Here is a 19,348-nt window from a genome sequence, read left to right on the forward strand (position 1 = left end):
GCCTTCTGTTGTTCCACATCTGAAACACATTTCTGATATTTCAGGGTTATATCTATGTAGCCTCTGAGGTGTCAGATAGAGTTGGTGGAGGAAACTGTAATGTATAAGTCTGTATCTAGAGTTGATTGTCACTGACACACTATCTTGGCATAGGTCCGACCATAGGCCCTCATCAATTGTAATATTCAAATCAGATTCCCATTGCTCTCTTGACTTATGTACATCTGGTTTTGGTCATTGTTGCATTAGCAATGAGTGACTCTGGATATAAATCTATATGAGTCACGGTTATTATGGAGTAGTTGTTCAATACTTGATAGATGTAGAAAAGTAATGTCTCCAAGACTGCTTCTGAGAACGTTTCTTAACTGTAAATAACAAAATAAACTATTATTAGATAACTGGTATATATATTTTCAGCTCAAATGACTTAAGCACCCCATCTACAGTGGGGGAAAAAGTATTTAGTCAGCCACCAATTGTGCAAGTTCTCCCACTTAAAAAGATGAGAGAGGCCTGTAGTAATTTTCATCATAGGTACACTTCAACTATGACAGACAAAATGAGAAAAAAAATCCAGAAAATCCAGAAAATCACATCATACTCCAGCAACTTTAATAATGGGAATTGATGGGAAATGATGTAAATATATCACTAGCCACTTTAAACAATGTTACCTTATATAATGTTACTTACCCTACATTATTCATCTCATATGTATACGTATATACTGTACTCTATATCATCGACTGCATCCTTATGTAATACATGTATCACTAGCCACTTTAACTATGCCACTTTGTTTACATACTCATCTCATATGTATATACTGTACTCGATGCCATCTACTGTATCTTGCCTATGCTGCTCTGTACCATCACTCATTCATATCTTTATGTACATATTCTTTATCCCCTTACACTGTGTATAAGACAGTAGTTTAGGAATTGTTAGTTAGATTACTTGTTGGTTATTACTGCATTGTCGGAACTAGAAGCACAAGCATTTCGCTACACTCGCATTAACATCTGCTAACCATGTGTATGTGACAAATAAAATTTGATTTGATTTGTAGGATTTTTAATGAATTTATTTGCAAATTATGGTGGAAAATAAGTATTCCCGGATACTGATGTCATGCTTCCAGACAAACTAAACACCTTCTTTGCCTGCTTTGAGGATAATACAGTGCCACCGTTGCGGCTCGCTAACAAAGTCTGCGCCACCCCTCTCCTTCTCAGTGGCTGACGTGAGAAAAACTTTTAAACATGTTAACCCTTGCAAGGCTGCTGGTCCAGACGGCATCCCTAGCCGCGTCCTCAGAGCATGCGCAGACCAGCTGGCTGGTGTGTTTACGGACATATTTAATCACTCCCTATCCCAGTCTGTTGTCCCCAGATGCTTCAAGATTGCTAACATTGTTTCTGTACCCAAGAAGGCAAAGATAACTGAACTAAATGACTACTGCCCGTAAGCACTCACTTATGTCATCATGAAGTGCTTTGAGATGCTCGTCAAGGATCATAGCACCTCAACCTTCCCGGCCACCCTAGACCCACTTCAGTTTGCATTCCGCCCCAACAGGTCCACAGATGACGCAATCACCATTGCACTGCACCTATCCTATCTGGACAAAAATAATACATATGGAAGAATGCTGTTCATTAACTACAGCTCAGCATTCAACACCATAGTACCCTCCAATCATCAAGCTGGAGGCCCTGGGTCTCAACCCCTCCCTGTGCAACTGGGTCCTGAACTTTTTGACAGGCCGCCCCCAGGTGGTGAAGGTAGGAAACTGACCCACTTCACTGACCCTCAACACTGGGGCCCCATAAGGGTGTGTGCTCAGCCCTCTCCTGTACCCCGTGTTCACCCACTACTGTGTGGCCATGCACACCTCCAACTCAATCATCAAGTTTGCAGATGACATAAGAGTAGTGGGCTTGATCACCAATAACGACGAGACAGCCTACAGGGAGGAGTTGAGGGCACTCGGAGTGTGGTGTCAGGAAAATAACCTCTCACTCAACTTCAATAAAACAAAGGAGATGATCGTGGCCTTCAGGAAACAGCAGAGGGAGCACCCCCCTATCCACATCGAAGGGTCAGCAGTGGAGAAGGTGGAAAGATTTAAGTTCCTCGGCGTACACATCACGGACAAACTGAGATGGTCCACCCACACAGACAGTGTGGTGAAGAAGGCCCAACAGCGCTTCTTCAACCTCAGGAGGCTGAAGAAATTTGGCTTGTCACCCAAAACCCTGAGAAAATTTTACAGATGCACAATTGAGAGCATCCTGTTGGGCTGTATCACAGCTTGGTACGGCAACTGCACCACCCTCAACCGCAAGGCTCTCCAGAGGGTGGTGCGGTCTTCACAACGCATCACCGGGGGCATCACCGGGGACCGAGAGATTGACAAACAACTTCTATTTCAAGGCCATCAGACTGCTAAACTGCAATCACTAACTCAGAGAGGCTGCTGCCCACATTGAGACACGATCACTGGACACTTTAATAAATGGATCACGAGTCACTTTAAACAATGCCACTTTAATAAGGTTTACATATCTTACATTACTCATATCACATGTATATACTGTATTTTATACCATCTACTGCACCTTGCCTATGCTGCTCGGCCATCGCTCATCCATATATTTATATGTACATATTCTCATTCACGCCTTTAGATTTATGTGTATTAGGTAGTTGTTGGGGAATTGTTAGATTACTTGTGAGATTTATGTGTATTAGGTAGTTGTTGGGAATTGTTAGATTATTTGTTAGATATTACTGCACTGTTGGAACTAGAAGCACAAGCATTTCACTACACTCGCTTTAACATCTGCTAACCATGTGTATGTGACCAATAACATTTGATTTGATTTGATTTGAATTTGCACTGCCCAGTAATACATGTTGTTAGACAAGATTATTAATGAAAAGTAATTTGAGGTCTTAAAAACGATCACACAAGCATTGTATACATTGAAATTAGAGTAAAACTTCAAACTAAATAAATGGACTTAACTTGACTAATGGGTTGTTACATCAATCTAATTTCAACATAATCATCAGAACTATGTACTGTATACATGGAAATTGTGTTGAAAATTCCACATATTATTATAATTATTTTGATCATCCTATACTCATTGGTGTTAATTAGTTACACCCATGTACAGGGTCAGACCCCCCTTTGCCTCCAGAACAGCCTGTTCAAACATTGCTAAATTGGTGTCAAGGGACCTAACGTGTGCCAGGAAAACATTCCCCACACAACTACACAACTGCCACCAGCCTGTACTGTTGACCCCAGGCAGGATGGGGCCATGGACTCATGCTGCTTACGCCAAATCCTGACTCTGCCATCAGCATGACGCAATAGGAACTGGGATTCATTGGACCAAGCACTGTTTTTCCACTCCTCAATTGTCCAGTGTTGGTTGGTGATCGCATGCCCACGGGAGCCGCTTCTTCTTGTTTTAAGCTGATAGGAGTGGAACCCGGTGTGGTCGTCTGCTGTAATAGCCCATCCGCAAGAAGGACCGATGAGTTGTGCATTCTGAGATGCCATTCTGCACACAACTGTTGTACTGTACCGTTATTTGCCTGTTTGTGGTCCACCCAGGGTGCAAATTACAGGGGAGTCAGGTGGGGCACAGCTCCCCTGAATGAGACATTAGCTCCCCAGTAGCAGTGTGCGAGTAAAATCAATGGGGAAAATTCAACCACACATTTTTTTCTCTCACAAAACCGGATAGCAACCTCTGTCCAGTGAAGTCCACAAAGCATATTGCATGTACAGTAACAGACAGTTTCATGACCTATAGCATGGTCAAGCAAGTTAATGTTTCCAATATTTTCGGACGACAAAACAACTATTGATTTAGAACCACAGAGAGTTACCGCAAGTCACAAAGAAAACAGGAGCTGCCTCTACTATTCCATCACCATTTCAACTTTGACATATCAACATCATCAAATCACCTCTGCTTAGTCTAATACACTGACAACTAAAAGATACCAAAAACAATTTAGTCCAATCAATGTAAGCTAAATATGTTGTGGCTGTCCATGGTTCTGATTTCTGTGTGTGTGTGTGCGTGCAAGTTTGTGCAAGTAGAAAACATATGCTGACTCACCCTACTTGTATAGAAACGCCAATACCATCCTTCTCTCTTTCATGTTGACGAAACTGTCCACCACTCTGTCATACAGTAAACGCTTTTATTTTTTGTTGTCCTAGGCTACTTGGCTAAAAGCCTAACTTCCATTCATGGGAAACGTTAGCTAGTTAACATTAGCCTTATACATCTAGCTACATATTGAACTTCCATCCTTTAATGCCAGGGGCACAACAATGTATGAATTAATGCTTGGATCAGAATCGTCGTTGGCCAATATGGAGAATTAAGTAAAACCACAAGTCCAAATCCCAAATCTCCATCCATGGCTAATTTAGTAAAGGGACAATTTTTGCCAGCTGGCTAGCTAGCCCGCAGAGGACAACAACAAAACCAGATGCAACAATTCAAGTTTTTCTGTCAATGACGTATGCTTACAATGGAATTTGATAGGAGTGAAGCCAAATCCAAGCTGGGTTCCCTTTATACTTTTTTTTGGTGCGCCAGGACCATTCACAGTTGAGCTCGCTCAGTTTAGCTTAATGCTGATTGGCTAATTTTGTACACTTTTTTATCAAGGGAGGCCAAATGCTCATTGGTTTCCCTTGCCTTCAATGCTACTGGCGGCAACAATGTCATACTCGTTTGGACCAGACAGCATCAGATAGATGGCCTACACGTAAAGAGACAGAGGGGCGCTGTTTCACTTGCTCTAATTCTTTCTCGTGTGAGATACATTCAGCCACTTGCAAATTTAAGGAAAATTATGAAACACAGAGAGACCAAAGATAAATAATTGTATGCTTTTTTGTTGGTCAATTGTTTTGAGAAGCCTTATTTTCCTTGGCATCCATGAATACACACCACTGTAGCACCCCTAAATGCAACAAAAGTCCAACATTGGGTGGGGGTGGAGTGGGTGTCTAAATAATGTTAATTTAACCATTCTCATATTTGTTTAAAATGTATTGGAAAACATGTTTTACTGTGGTAAATATTAAAATAAAAGCTTCCATATGAAATTAACACACCCACCTCTCTGTCATAGCTTAAAACATTAATTTCTATGTTTCAGTGCTGTCCACTCAAGGCAGGTCACTCGTGATACAAGTCAGTTTTCGACGTTCATCCATGTCTAAGGACGTCAGGAGACGGCATGAAAACCGGCCAGGAGGGACAACAATGAGCACTGTTACCTTCAAGTAGGTTTTGGTTTTCTAGGGCGTTGTGGACGTGGATGGTGGATGGGTGTAAGCATCTGCCTCTGATTCCAGAGGCAAAGGTTGCATGTTCAAATCCAGCAATAGAAATATGTTTTTGTAATGCTTAGGTTTAATGCCTAACCTTAAGAATTCTGAGTTAATGCCTAAACTTAACCTTAAACACTTAGAAATTTGACGTTTGGAACTACTTTGATAATTTTTTTGAAACATGGATGGGCGTCTAATTCTAAGAGAGACTATGAGAGCTGGTTGGTCCACTCAGTAGTGCTGAATTTCGGCCTCAGCTGAGCTCCTTTACGCATAGATTTTCCTTTGTACTTCCTCGTTTTTGCCATTTGTTTGCCATGCATCCTTGATATATTTCAATGCATTAGATGTATTGACGTAAGGTAAGGAAAGAAAGGTAGTGGTTTTTTGTTGCACAATCTGTGAAGACTCCAATCATTAACTCCTGAATTATGGACAACTCATGAACTAGGGTGTAAAACATGTTTTGATTCAATTAATGTATTATATTGAATGTGGGCTACCTGTAGGCTACCTGTTCCCTGTGTATTCTGCAAAATTGTCTCGGCTGAGAGGGTAAGCTACCGGCAGAGGTGGCCTAGTGTAGGGTAAACGCAAGTAAACACCGTTTATCCACCTTTTTCTGAAAAAAATGCATTGAAAGTATAGGGAGTGTCATTTGTTTTTGCCGCATCAGGCAATCAGAGTTTACCCACCTATTTTTTTACCACCACATCACTGGCTGCCTATTTGAAGTTCATGGTAATACACATTCCAGCTTAGTCTAGTAAATTCACCATGTGTTAGGGTGACCATCCCGTTTTCAACAGAATAGTTTCAGCCCCTTTTCATGTGTCCCAACTTTTCAGGCTACAAAAAAGATACATTTGTCAGCAAGACGTATCAATTCATGTAGGCTTAATCAATGGCAATTGCTGATTGTCATTAAGAACACTTTTTGGTGTTTTGTAACAGATGTCTAATGGCACGAGTATACATGCAGTTTGGATGCTGAAATTATTTTGGACTGGACGAACATGCACCGGAAGCCTACTTTTTGAAGTGATTTGTATGACAATCATGACAGGTTGTGTTTATGCCACATTAAAAGGTAAGTAATACATTTTTACCTTTTAAATGACGTCTTTATTATTAGGCTAATAAAAATTGCACACGCTAACCCCCCCAAATGTCACTATTCTTGCCATTCTCCTTCGACCTCTCTCATCAACAAGCTGTTTTCGTCCACAGGACTGCAGCTAACTGGATGTTTTTTGTTTGTCGCACATTTATCTGTAAACCCTAGACACTGTCATGTGTAAAAAAAAGTGATCCTATTGGATAAAACTTTTCTAAATATATTCACATCACAAAATAATTGATTAAAACACTGTTTTGCAATGAAGGTCTACATTAGCCTCAGCAGCACTCTGTAGTTTAGCCCCGTGGTGTAGCCAGAAGACAGCTAGCCTCCTAGCTCCTACCTCTGGGAACATTGACTTCAATACAAAACATAGGAGTCTCATGGTTCTCAACCCTTCCATAGACTTTCACAGTAATTATGACAACTTCCGGAGGATGTCCTCCAACCTATCAGAGCTCGTGCAGTATGTTGTCCACCCAATCAAAGGATTAGATAATGAATTTAGTACTGAAAGCACAAGCTACAGCTAGCTAGCACTGCATAAAATGTGGTGAGTAGTTGCATCAAAGAGGGTGAAAGACAATAGATGAGCAGTTAAAAAAAATAATAATTCAAAATTAAGGAGAAGAGCGAGCTAGCTATATTTGGTTGTATTTTTTTTAAACTTTCACTTTCACAGCTAGCAAATGCAGCCTACTCAAACACCCTGCTCAAACAGAGAGGGATGCTATGTTCGCTAGCTGGCTATGGCTATCCAACACTGGAACTCATCTAAGTCAATGTAAGCTTTTGGTTTTATTAATTTATTGCCACTGGGACACACTGGTGTAACTGCTAAACTGATTTCTGGCTGTACAATGTACTGCATGATTGTAGCGGGTTTACTAACGTGTTAGTTCTAGTAGTTCGAGTTGACAACGATGTAGGCTGTGTGTAGCGGTTAGCTTTCATGATATGAACGTTTGACTTGGAAAGTTTTTTTTGCCTGGTCACAGACCGCATTCAAGTCCACAAGCGAAGGGTAAAGGTGAGAGGAGGAGAGCGTGTAGATAGTTGGAAGAAGGAATTATATATACAAAGTGATCATGCTGTTTGAATGTGGCTGCTATGAAAGTGAACTGTTTTGCGTGTGATAAGGGGTGAATTGAATATGAATGACAGTCATCCAATATGCTGTAATAGAAATAAGGCCATACTCCTAAAAAAAATAATCCTCCCTCATCTTAAACGGCACCGACCGCCACTGACACACAGTGAAACACAAATCTACTGTCTCGTTTTAAATCCCTTTACAATACAATCTATTGTACAGTACTGTACATGTTCCAATATAAGCCTCTACTTTGATTCTACCTTGTAGTATGTCAAATGTGCACACAGGTTGGAAAAGGATCAAATTAGGTAACATCTGCATCTTGGAGATAACAGTGATTCATTAGACAGGTCAAACAGCATGAGATGTGGGGAGAAGAGAGACTGTGTTTATTTTTTATTTAACCTTTATTTAACTAGGCAAGTCAGTTAAGAACAAATTCTTATTTACAATGACAGCTCTAAGAACAGTGTGTTAATTGCCTTGTTCAGGAGCAGAACGACAGATTTTTACCTTGTCAGCTCAGGGATTTGATTTTGTAACCTTTCGGTTACTGGCCCAACGCTCTAACCACTAGGCTACCTGCCGCCCCAGGTGGTGTGTAAAGCAACAAGAGAACAGATACTAAGTAAATCAGACAGGAGACAAGATAGAAGGTAGCAGAGAGAGAGAATGAGACAGAGGTTCCCTGGGGAGCAAGGGGAACACATCCAATATTAGAGGAACCCAGTGGGGGCTGGGGCGGAGTGGGGAGTATCACCACTACCGGAACAGATGCTGACCTGCCAAATGCTAACCTAATGCGCCGGGGCTCTGAAAGGCTGGAGAGACGCGCTGTCTAGACTATGCAACATGAGTCTGCCGTGAGACATGGAGCATTTCTATACAGGTGGCGTTTCCAGGTGCGTTTTAAATTGCACCTTTTATACTGATGGCGGACATTGCCATCTCATTCATCACACTGTAATAGGGGAGATCAGAGTACAGACCTTTCACCCTGTTTCTAGTAGTGCAGCTGGGACTGGGACCGGGATGATGTACTCAACTGAACTCCACACAGTCAAGAGACCAGGAAGGTCTATAATGCATGGGCCCTCCCACCAGGCCATTATTGTACACAAAATAACCACTTCCAAAAAAGGTTTGTCACAAATTGTTTATCACAAATCAGACTAATTAAAATCAGGGACACATATGTTGATTAGCATAACATACTTTGTTTAGCACTTGTTTGCATATCATGCCTGATACTGGGACAAGCTCTGTAGGCATGTTTCCAATGTGCTATAACCTCAGTTTTGTGTCTGGCAACATGTAACATATCAAACAAATGTAGGCCCGCTAAGCATACTTGGACAAGGAAGACTGCATACATCATTTCAGTAGAACAATGGTTATAACAACTTTAATTAGTGTGATATTCTTGCCCGCACGAACTGGATTGAAAGACATTGAATTATACCTCGATCATAAGGTTACAACAAGTCCACATCTGGAGCCTGAGGTCACATCAACATGCACTTGGGTCTGAGGCTCCTATGTCAGATATGTGTTCTGCTTAGAGGCCAAGCCCAAGAGGGAGCCCATAGCCAGTCAGACACACACGCTAACCCCTGAGGGGGCGGGAGAGACAGTGGGTAGAGATTTGACTTATTCCTCATCACTGCTGGAAACAGACCACCCAGTGTCTTGCCCTTGACGAAAGGCCAATGCTGTTCTATTCTGTGTGGAGTTGAGTTTGAAAAATGTCTTTCCTCCCTCTGTCTAAACAGCATGTACTGTTGCTGAGGGGTCAGTCTGAATGATTATGCGACATTGGAGTGGAAGAGTATGTACTGTACATATGCAGTGTTTTCCCTAGGATTTTTTTCAGCAGTGATGGCAAAGGGTAGTGGGGGGGGGGTGCATTGCAACTAGTGTTAGTTAGTGCAATGCCATATTAGCTGTTCACGTAGACTTCCAGTCATTGAGGAAACAACTATCCATTTAAAAGAGTGTCTCGGCAGAACTATATACACTATCGTTCAAAAGTTTTGGGTCACTTAGAAATGTCCTTGTTTTTGAATCAAAAGCAACTGCTTTGTCCACTAAAATAACATCAAATTGATCAGAAATACAGTGTAGACATGTTTAATGTTGTAAATGACTATTGTAGCTGGAAACGGTTGATTAAAAAAAAATGGAATATCTACATAGACGTACAGAGGCCCATTATCAACAACCATCACTCCTGTGTGCCAATGGCATGTTGTGTTAACTAATACAAGTTTATAATTTTAAAGGCTAATTGATCATTAGAAAACCCTTTTGCAATCACGTTAGCACAGCTGAAAACTGTTGTCTGATTAAAGAAGCAATAAAACTGTCCTTTAGACTAGTTGAGTATCTGTAGCATCAGCATTTGTGGGTTCGATTACAGGCTCAAAATGGCCAGAAACAAATAACTTTCTTCTGAAACTCGTCAGTCTATTCTTGTTCTGAGAATTGAAGGCTATTCCATGTGAGAAATTGCCAAGAAACTGAAGATCTCGTACAACGCTGTGAACTACTCCCCTCACAGAACAGCTCAAACTGGCTCTAACCAGAATAGAAAGAGGAGTGGGAGGCCCCAGTGCACAACTGAGCAAGAAGACAAGTACATTAGAGTGTCTAGTTTGAGAAACAGACGCCTCACAAGTCCTCAGCTGGCAGCTTCATCATCACCCGCAAAACACCAGTCCCAATGTCAACAGTGAAGAAGCAACTCTGGAATGCTGGCCTTTAAGGCAGAGTTCCTCTGTCCAGTGTCTGTGTTCTTTTGCCCATTTTAATCTTTTATTTTTATTGGCCAGTCTGAGATATGGCTTTTTCTTTGCAACTCTGCCTCGAAGGCCAGCATCCCGCAGCTAATGAATATAGGGGAAACACTAATATATGAAAAAACTAAACTCATTCCAAAATCGTCCTAAATTCGGTCCTGCAGTGACATGTCAAGCATTTTTGGCACAGCGGGTAGTGCTATCACTTTTGGGAACGCTTTTGGGAAAGAGGAGCCATGGGTGGAACAGTAGAGCCTGAGGCTACTGCTTTATTGATTCATATTCAGTCTGTGTGCGTGCCATGCTGGTCCACAGATTTTTAGTTATCAGATACTTGTTGGATACTAGCTCTACTCATCCATAATACATGGAAATTGAAGACAACTATATTTTGCCAAAGTTACAGTATATGTATGAAAGGTGGTTTGATATTGCTGGAAAAGGATCAAGAAGGATCTCGTTTTCGGCAATGCTGGTGTTTAATCAAATGTTTGGACACCTCAAGATGATTCTGATGAGAGGTATTTGGATAGGTAGAAGGCCTAGCATGTGGTTGGTAGTTTGAGTTAAATTAAAATAGGTTTCTGTGGGCACTGTGGCCAATGTGTTTAGGAGTTCTGGATCACTGGGACTGAGAGGGAGAGTGATTACCCTGGATGTGTGGGCATGTTTCACAGTAGCTTCCTCTGCCTTCATATTTATTTGTACTTGTCGTACAAACCCAAGCATGCCTTCATGATGAGTAGTGTTTTTACTTCATGAAAAATGTAATTAGTCATTATGCTGTGAACAGCCCATAAAAACACCCGCAATGAATGTGTGGAACATTTCATGACCTTCCACAAGAATTATTTAAAGAATAAACACAACTGCTATTGTTTATACTGCACAGAATGTATTGTATATATAGAGAATATAGGCATAAATTACTGTTGTAAAGAACGGGAATAAAACATGTCTTGAAGAGCACTGCCTTACATGAACCAGTCAGCAGACACCATTCTCAGAGGCCCATGTTTGAACTGGGCACTGGGTCCATGTTAGACCACATGTGTGAGTGTTAACAGTATTCAACCTTGTCCAAGTGCTCTCAATCATAGGAACTCATTGCTGGAACACTATTGCTCATGTCATTTCAAACATGTCAAATTAATGGGGGTGAAAATAAATCACTTGACATGTTTAGTAGCTACTTGTTAATAGCTAACAGTTAAACTACAACCAATATGTGCAGCAGCCCTATTGGCAAACTACAATTAAAGATCAGAATTGATTCATACATAGTTTTAACCCATAACGTTGGAGTGTGTGCAGACGTCTGAACACCATGAGGGATGTGTAGGGTGGAGGAGGGGGGAGTGACTCATGAAGGGAGACACATCAGGGGTTTCACTGAGATATATTTGTATTCAGAGACTCACTCATCGTAACCATGACAGTAGTAGCTACAGTACACTGTAGAGGTCAAACGATTATGATTTTTCAATGAAATACCGATTATTGGAGGACCAAAAAAGCCGATACCGATTAATCGGCCAATTTTTTATTTATTTATTTGTAATAAGGACAATTACAACAATACTGAATGAACACTTATTTTAACTTAATATAATACATCAATAAAATCAATTTAGCCTCAAGTAAATAATGAAACATGTTCAATTTGGTTTAAATAATGCAAAAACAAAGTGTTGGAGAAGAAAGTAAAAGTGCAATATGTGCTATGTAAGAAAGCTAACGTTTCAGTTCCTTGCTCAGAAAATGAGAAAATATGAAAGCTGGTGGTTCCTTTTAACATGAGTCTTCAATATTCCCAGGTAAGACGTTTTAGGTTGTAGTTATTATAGGAATTATAGGACTATTTCCTTCTATACCATTTTGTATTTCATTAACCTTTGACTATTAGATGTTCTTATAGGCACTTTAGTATTGCCAGTGTAACAGTATAGCTTCCGTCCCTCTCCTCGCTCCACCCTGGGCTCGAACCAGCAACACAACGACAACAGCCACCATCGAAGCAGCGTTACCCATGCAGAGCAAGGGGAACAACTTCTAGAAGGCTCAGAGCGAGTGACGTTTGAAATGCTATTAGCGTGCGCTAACTAGCTAGCCATTTCACTTCGATTACACCAGCCTCATCTCGGGAGTTGATAGGCTTGAAGTCATAAACAGCTCAATGCTTGACGCACAAGGAAGAGCTACTGGCAAAACGCACGAAAGTGCTGTTTGAATGAATGTTTACGCGCCTGCTTCTGCCTACCACCGCTCAATCAGATACTTAAATACTTGTATGCTCAGTCAGATTATATGCAATGCAGGACACGCTAGATAACATCTAGTAATATCATCAACCATGTGTAGTTAACTAGTGATTATGATTGATTGTTTTTTATAAGATAAGGTTAATGCTAGCTAGCAACTTACCTTGGCTTACTGCATTTGCGTAACAGTCTCCTTGTGGAGTGCAACGAGAGAGAGGCAGGTCATTATTGTGTTGGACTAGTTAACTGTAAGGTTGCAAGATTGGATCCCCCGAGCTGACAAGGTGAAAATCTGTCGTTCTATCCCTGAACGAGGCAGTTAACCCACCGTTCCTAGGCCGTCATTGAAAATAAGAATGTGTTCTTAACTGACTTGCCTAGTGAAAAAAAATTACATATATTTGTTTAAAGAAATCGGCAAATCGGCGACCAAAAATACAGATTTCTGTTATGAAAACTTGAAATTGGCCCTAATTAATCGGCCATGCCGATTAATCGGTCGATCTCTAGTACACTGCCTCAAAAAGGATTCCCTGGTGTGGAGGGTGCTCATGATGTTTGTAAAGAACACTTCCATGGAGAACGGGGGAGTAAGCCCATCAATGACTGAGTGAATAAGTGACTGTGGTTGAGGAGATTTCCTCTTTATACAGTGCCTTGCGAAAGTATTCGGCCCCCTTGAACTTTGCGACCTTTTGCCACATTTCAGGCTTCAAACATAAAGATATAAAACTGTATTTTTTTGTGAAGAATCAACAACAAGTGGGACACAATCATGAAGGGGAACGACATTTATTGGATATTTCAATTTGTTTTAACAAATCAAAAACGGAAAAATTGGGCGTGCAAAATTATTCAGCCCGTTTACTTTCAGTGCAGCAAACTCTCTCCAGAAGTTCAGTGAGGATCTCTGAATGATCCAATGTTGACCTAAATGACTAATGATGATAAATACAATCGACCTGTGTGTAATCAAGTCTCCGTATAAATGCACCTGTACTGTGATAGTCTCAGAGGTCCGTTAAAAGCGCAGAGAGCATCATGAAGAACAAGTAACACACCAGGCAGGTCCGAGATACTGTTGTGAAGAAGTTTAAAGCCGGATTTGGATGCAAAAAGATTTTCCAAGCTTTAAACATCCCAAGGAGCACTGTGCAAGCGATAATATTGAAATGGAAGGAGTATCAGACCACTGCAAATCTACCAAGACCTGGCCGTCCCTCTAAACTTTTAGCTCATACAAGGAGAAGACTGATCAGAGATGCAGCCAAGAGGCCCATGATCACTCTGGATGAACTGCAGAGATCTACAGCTGAGGTGGGAGACTCTGTCCATAGGACAACAATCAGTCGTATATTGCACAAATCTGGCCTTTATGGAAGAGTGGCAAGAAGAAAGCCATTTCTTAAAGATATCCATAAAAAGTGTTGTTTAAAGTTTGCCACAAGCCACCTGGGAGACACACCAAACATGTGGAAGAAGGTGCTCTGGTCAGATGAAACCAAAATTGAACTTTTTGGCAACAATGCAAAACGTTATGTTTGGCGTAAAAGCAACACAGGTCATCACCCTGAACACAACATTCCCACTGTCAAACATGGTGGTGGCAGCATCATGGTTTGGGCCTGCTTTTCTTCAGCAGGGACAGGGAAGATGGTTAAAATTGATGGGAAGATGGATGGAGCCAAATACAGGACCATTCTGGAAGAAAACCCGATGGAGTCTGCAAAAGACCTGAGACTGGGACGGAGATTTGTCTTCCAACAAGACAATGATCCAAAACATAAAGCAAAATCTACAATGGAATGGTTAAAAAATAAACATATCCAGGTGTTAGAATGGCCAAGTCAAAGTCCAGACCTGAATTCAATCGAGAATCTGTGGAAAGAACTGAAAACTGCTGTTCACAAATGCTCTCCATCCAACCTCACTGAGCTCGAGCTGTTTTGCAAGAAGGAATGGGAAAAAATGTCAGTCTCTCGATGTGCAAAACTGATAGAGACATACCCCAAGCGACTTACAGCTGTAATCGCAGCAAAAGGTGGTGCTACAAAGTATTAACTTAAGGGGGCTGAATAATTTTGCACGCCCAATTTTTCAGTTTTTGATTTGTTAAAAAAGTTTGAAATATCCAATAAATGTCGTTCCACTTCATGATTGTGTCCCACTTGTTGTTGATTCTTCACAAAAAAATACAGTTTTATATCTTTATGTTTGAAGCCTGAAATGTGGCAAAAGGTCGCAAAGTTCAAGGGGGCCGAATACTTTCGCAAGGCACTGTATATTAATTCCAGGACACAAACCAGTGCAACATATTCTGCTTTTGTGTGTCATTATGTCATTTCAGATCTACAGGCAACCAACCAGATCCACTGATGTGTCAGAAACTGCCATGGTACAGCCCAGACAAGCCTTACTGATTGTCTCTGGCACCAATAAATCAGAATTAAACTCATGTTTACAAGCCTTTTGGAAATTGAACAGTGTAAGCACAATGAAAAAGTCACACATGCAGAACATTACAGCCTTTGTACGTAGGAGTCAACAGACTTCAGTATTAATTACCTCTTTAGCTATAACATAGGAACGCTGACATCAGAATATAATGAACAATTGTGCTGACTGGAAGCTCAAGTGGGGTCTACCATCTACATTAGTAAAGAGCACTGTTCGCCTCATTTACAGTTTTGCACAAACTGAATACAACAAACAACGTGTTGGGGATTGGGAGCTATACATTGTATAGTACTTTTCACTAGATTGAAGAATGCACAAAGTCAATTGATCCACATCGTATCTTCAAAACAATTCAGACCATCCATAAGGCATTAGTGACAAAGCAATTGAAAAAGTTTGAATTGACAATCAGAGGAGATCTGGCCTTCTCTTTCTTAAAGGGAATTCCCCAGACTACTTTAATCATAAATACTGTCAGAATCTTGCATCACATCAGTGTTATTGTGATACAGGCAGAAGGTAGCCTAGTGGTTAAGAACGTTGGGCCAGTAACTGAAAGGTTGCTGGTTTGAATCACAGAGCTAGCTGGGTGAAAATGATGTTGATGTGGCTTTGAGCAAGGTGCTTAACCTTAATTTCAACTGTAAATCGCTCTGGATAAAAGTGTCTTCTAAATATGTCAAATGTAATGATTCCTTAGACATGAGTCTGGTCAGATTTACACAGAGATATTGAAAAAAGAGGTTTGGACATTGTCCTCCTATCATGCACTGATTTCAGCTATTTTTATAGTATGCAGATTCCTGTTCGCCAAGTTGGGAAAATGCAGCAACAATAATGATGAGTCCAGGGGACAATGGAGATATATGAGAACAATTATGTGATCATGATGCCACACTTGACATGGTCTAAGAAGATCTATTCCTGGCTTCCTTTTTTAACATTATATTCATAATCCACCCTTTAACCTTGAGTGTATGAGAGTTCTTATCCAGCAAATCATATCCATTTCCCAGGGACTAAGAGAAGAGAATCTGGTGGTGGTGTGTGCTCAGAGATGTCATGCCCACAGGGTGCACAGGGCCACGTGCCCCCTCAGGTTAACTAACAAAGTAAAACAAAACAAAAAAACGGTTAAATTAAAAAATATATAAAACAAATAATTACTAAACTTCATTTTTTTGCCCATGTTTTATCATAATTATTTATACAAATATCTGTCAGCTGTATTTTGAGGAGGGGGCACACTGACTAGACAAGGCAAAGAGTACCTCTGCTATTCTCCCAAGTAAGTGGTTCCTTCTGAGATGCATGGATCCCGTCAGTAGAGGAGATTGTAGAGCAGAGACGGAAGAGGATCCCTCATTTTTTCTGTTTCAATGGAATTCAATGAGCTAAGTAGACCAGACCCAGCTGGTATCGCATTGGTGTCTATGGGGGTGCAACACCCTTAAGTAGACCGGAGCGGACAATTTTTTTCAATGGTAAACGGCCTGAATTGACTATATTCACAGAGTACCCACCATCTTCAGTTTAGAGGGACACACACGGCGTAGCTGCCGGTTTTGGACAGGACTCACAGGAGGTATGTTTGGAAATGAATTTGATCACCAAGAAGCCCTATCAGGCTATCAAGTTTGAGTAGCTAGCTTGTCTATCCTGGCTGGCATCACTGACGTAGCAGAAACCTCCGCAGCCCACGCAAGGCGGGTGGGCCCCACGAGCTCTGGGGGCCAATGCCCTGTCATGTCATACCTACAGTATGTCTAAATTTGATACATTTTTTAAAGAAATACATTTGACAGGAACTCTCCTTTTTAATTTACACATGTAGCAAGTGAACTATTTGTGTTGTCCAGTCTGCATGGTAGTAGGTGAGAGAGACAGACAACATAGTTGTCATGCATCTAATTACCTATTTCTAAGCGGTGCCAGTGGTAGCAGCCTCAGCCTCCGCACCTAACTGGCTATCAAGTTCAGAAATGTGTGCGTTGTTCAAGATGGATAAAACAAAAGGCAAGACCAAGTGGTGCACAAAAACAACTAATCAAGTGCGTGCCAAATCTCGACCGACGAAACACCTAACAGGTGGAAGCTAGGAGGCCTACTTTTGCAGCAGCTAGCACGAGCAGCCTCCCATTCCTGACAGAGACCACACTGCTCGGGCCCGGCAATGATAGTGGCCTTGCTCCTCCTCATCTTCCTACCCTTAAGAATAGTGACAGTTCCTCTAGTGAGAGTGCAGGACCTCGTTCTTCTCCTCTCCAGAAAACCAGCAGTGCTCGTGAGAGTGACCCCCCTTCTGTGAACACTGGTAAGCTTACGAGTGATGAGACGGATAGCCCCAACAGTGTGGAGTATGAGTTCCAATGTGTAATATATATATTACCAGTCAAAAGTTTGGACACACCTACTATTTCTTTATTTGTCCTATTTTCTACATTGTAGAATAATAGTGAAGACATGAACTATGGAATAACACATATGAAATCATATAGCAACCAAAAAAGTGTTAAACAAATTCAAATATATTTTATATTTGCACACTATGGGCATTCTCTCAACCAGCTTCATGAGGCAGTCACCTGGAATGCATTTCAATTAACAGGTGTGCCTTGCTAAAAGTTAATTTGTGGAATTTCTTTCCTTCTTAATGTGTTTGAGCCAATCAGTTGTGTTGTGACAAGGTATCGGTGGTATACAGAACATAGCCCTATTTAGTCATAGGACAAGTCCATATTATGGCAAGAACAAGTGCAGTCGCACTTACCATCAAACGATTTGATGAAACTCGCTCTCATGAGGACCGCCACAGGATAGGAAGACCCAGAGTTACCTCTGCTGCAGAGCATAAGTTCATTAGAGTTAACTGCACCTCAGATTGCAGCCCAAATAAATGCTTCACAGAGTTCAAGTAACAGACACATCAACTGTTTAGAGGAGACTGCGTGAATCAGGCCTTCATGGTCTGCAAAGAAACCTCTACTATAGGACACCAATAATAAGAAGAGACTTGCTTGGGCCAAGATACATGAGCAATGGACATTAGACTGGTGGAAATCTGTCCTTTGGTCTGATGAGTCCCAATTTGATATTTTTGGTTCCAACCTCTGTGTCTTTGTGAGACGCAGAGTAGGTGAACGGATGATCTCCACATGTGTAGTTCCCACTGTGGAGCATGGAGGAGGAGGTGTGATGGTGCTTTGCTGGTGACACTCAGTAGGTTATTTAGAACTCAAGCCACACTTAACCAGTATGGCTACCATGGCATTCTGCAGCGATACGCCATCCCATCTGGTTTGCGCTTAGTGGGACTGTCAGTGACCCAATACACCTCCAGGCTGTGTAAGGGCTATTTGACCAAGAAGGAGAGTGATGGAGTGTTGCATCAGATGACCTGGCCTCCACAATCACCCGACCTCAACCAAATTGAGATGGTTTGGGATGAGTTCGAACTCAGAGTTAAGGAAAAGCAGCCAACGAGTGCTCAGCATATGTGGGAACTCCTTCAAGACTGTAGGAAAAGCATTCCAGGTGAAGCTTGTTGAGAGAATGCCCAGAGTGTGCAAAGCTGTCATCAAGGCAGAGTGGCTATTTTTAGAATATAAAATACAAAATATTTATTTATTTATTTCATAGTTTTTCTGTCTTCACTATTATTCTACAATTTGGAAAATAGTTAAAATAAACCAAAACCCTTGAATGAGTAGGTGTGTCCAAACTTTTGACTGGTACTATATATATATATTTTGCTGGTAAAAAAAACAATATATATAACCAGCTAAATACTGTATATAGCTAGAAAACTCTAGTAAGCTAATCCCTAGTAAGCTATTGTTTTGACAAGGGACTTACTGTATTATTTGGCATTAATAGACTGGTTTTACACAGCACAAACTTTCCATCCAAGCTGCGAGAGAGCTCGATGACGGCAAAGGTAGGCTATAGGCCTAAAGGACAATTGTATATTTTGAAAAAATCTATTGGTTACTGTATATTACTTTTACAATCAGCAACATTTTTAAATGTATTTTTTCATTTAACTAGGCAATTCAGTTAAGAACAAATTCTTATTTTCAATGACGGCCTAGGAACAGTGGGTTAACTGCCTTGTTCAGGGGCAGAACGGCAGATTTTTACACTGTCAGCTCAGGGATTCAATCTTGCAACCTTTCGGTTACTAGTCCAACTCTCTAACCACTAAGCTACCTGCCGTTTGAATTTCCCACTTTA

At 41.1% G+C, this 19,348-nt stretch overlaps 1 protein-coding gene across 3 annotated transcripts in view; it reads right to left on the minus strand.

Annotated features, from left to right (window-relative positions):
- The window catches only part of LOC135548409 (ectodysplasin-A-like), a 66,223-nt gene that overhangs the window by 31,359 nt on the left and 15,516 nt on the right, over nt 1–19,348 (minus strand). The gene's annotated exons all lie outside the window — the stretch shown is intronic.

This window comes from Oncorhynchus masou, chromosome 11 (assembly GCF_036934945.1).
Source record: "Oncorhynchus masou masou isolate Uvic2021 chromosome 11, UVic_Omas_1.1, whole genome shotgun sequence".
Taxonomy (NCBI): Eukaryota; Metazoa; Chordata; class Actinopteri; order Salmoniformes; family Salmonidae; genus Oncorhynchus; species Oncorhynchus masou.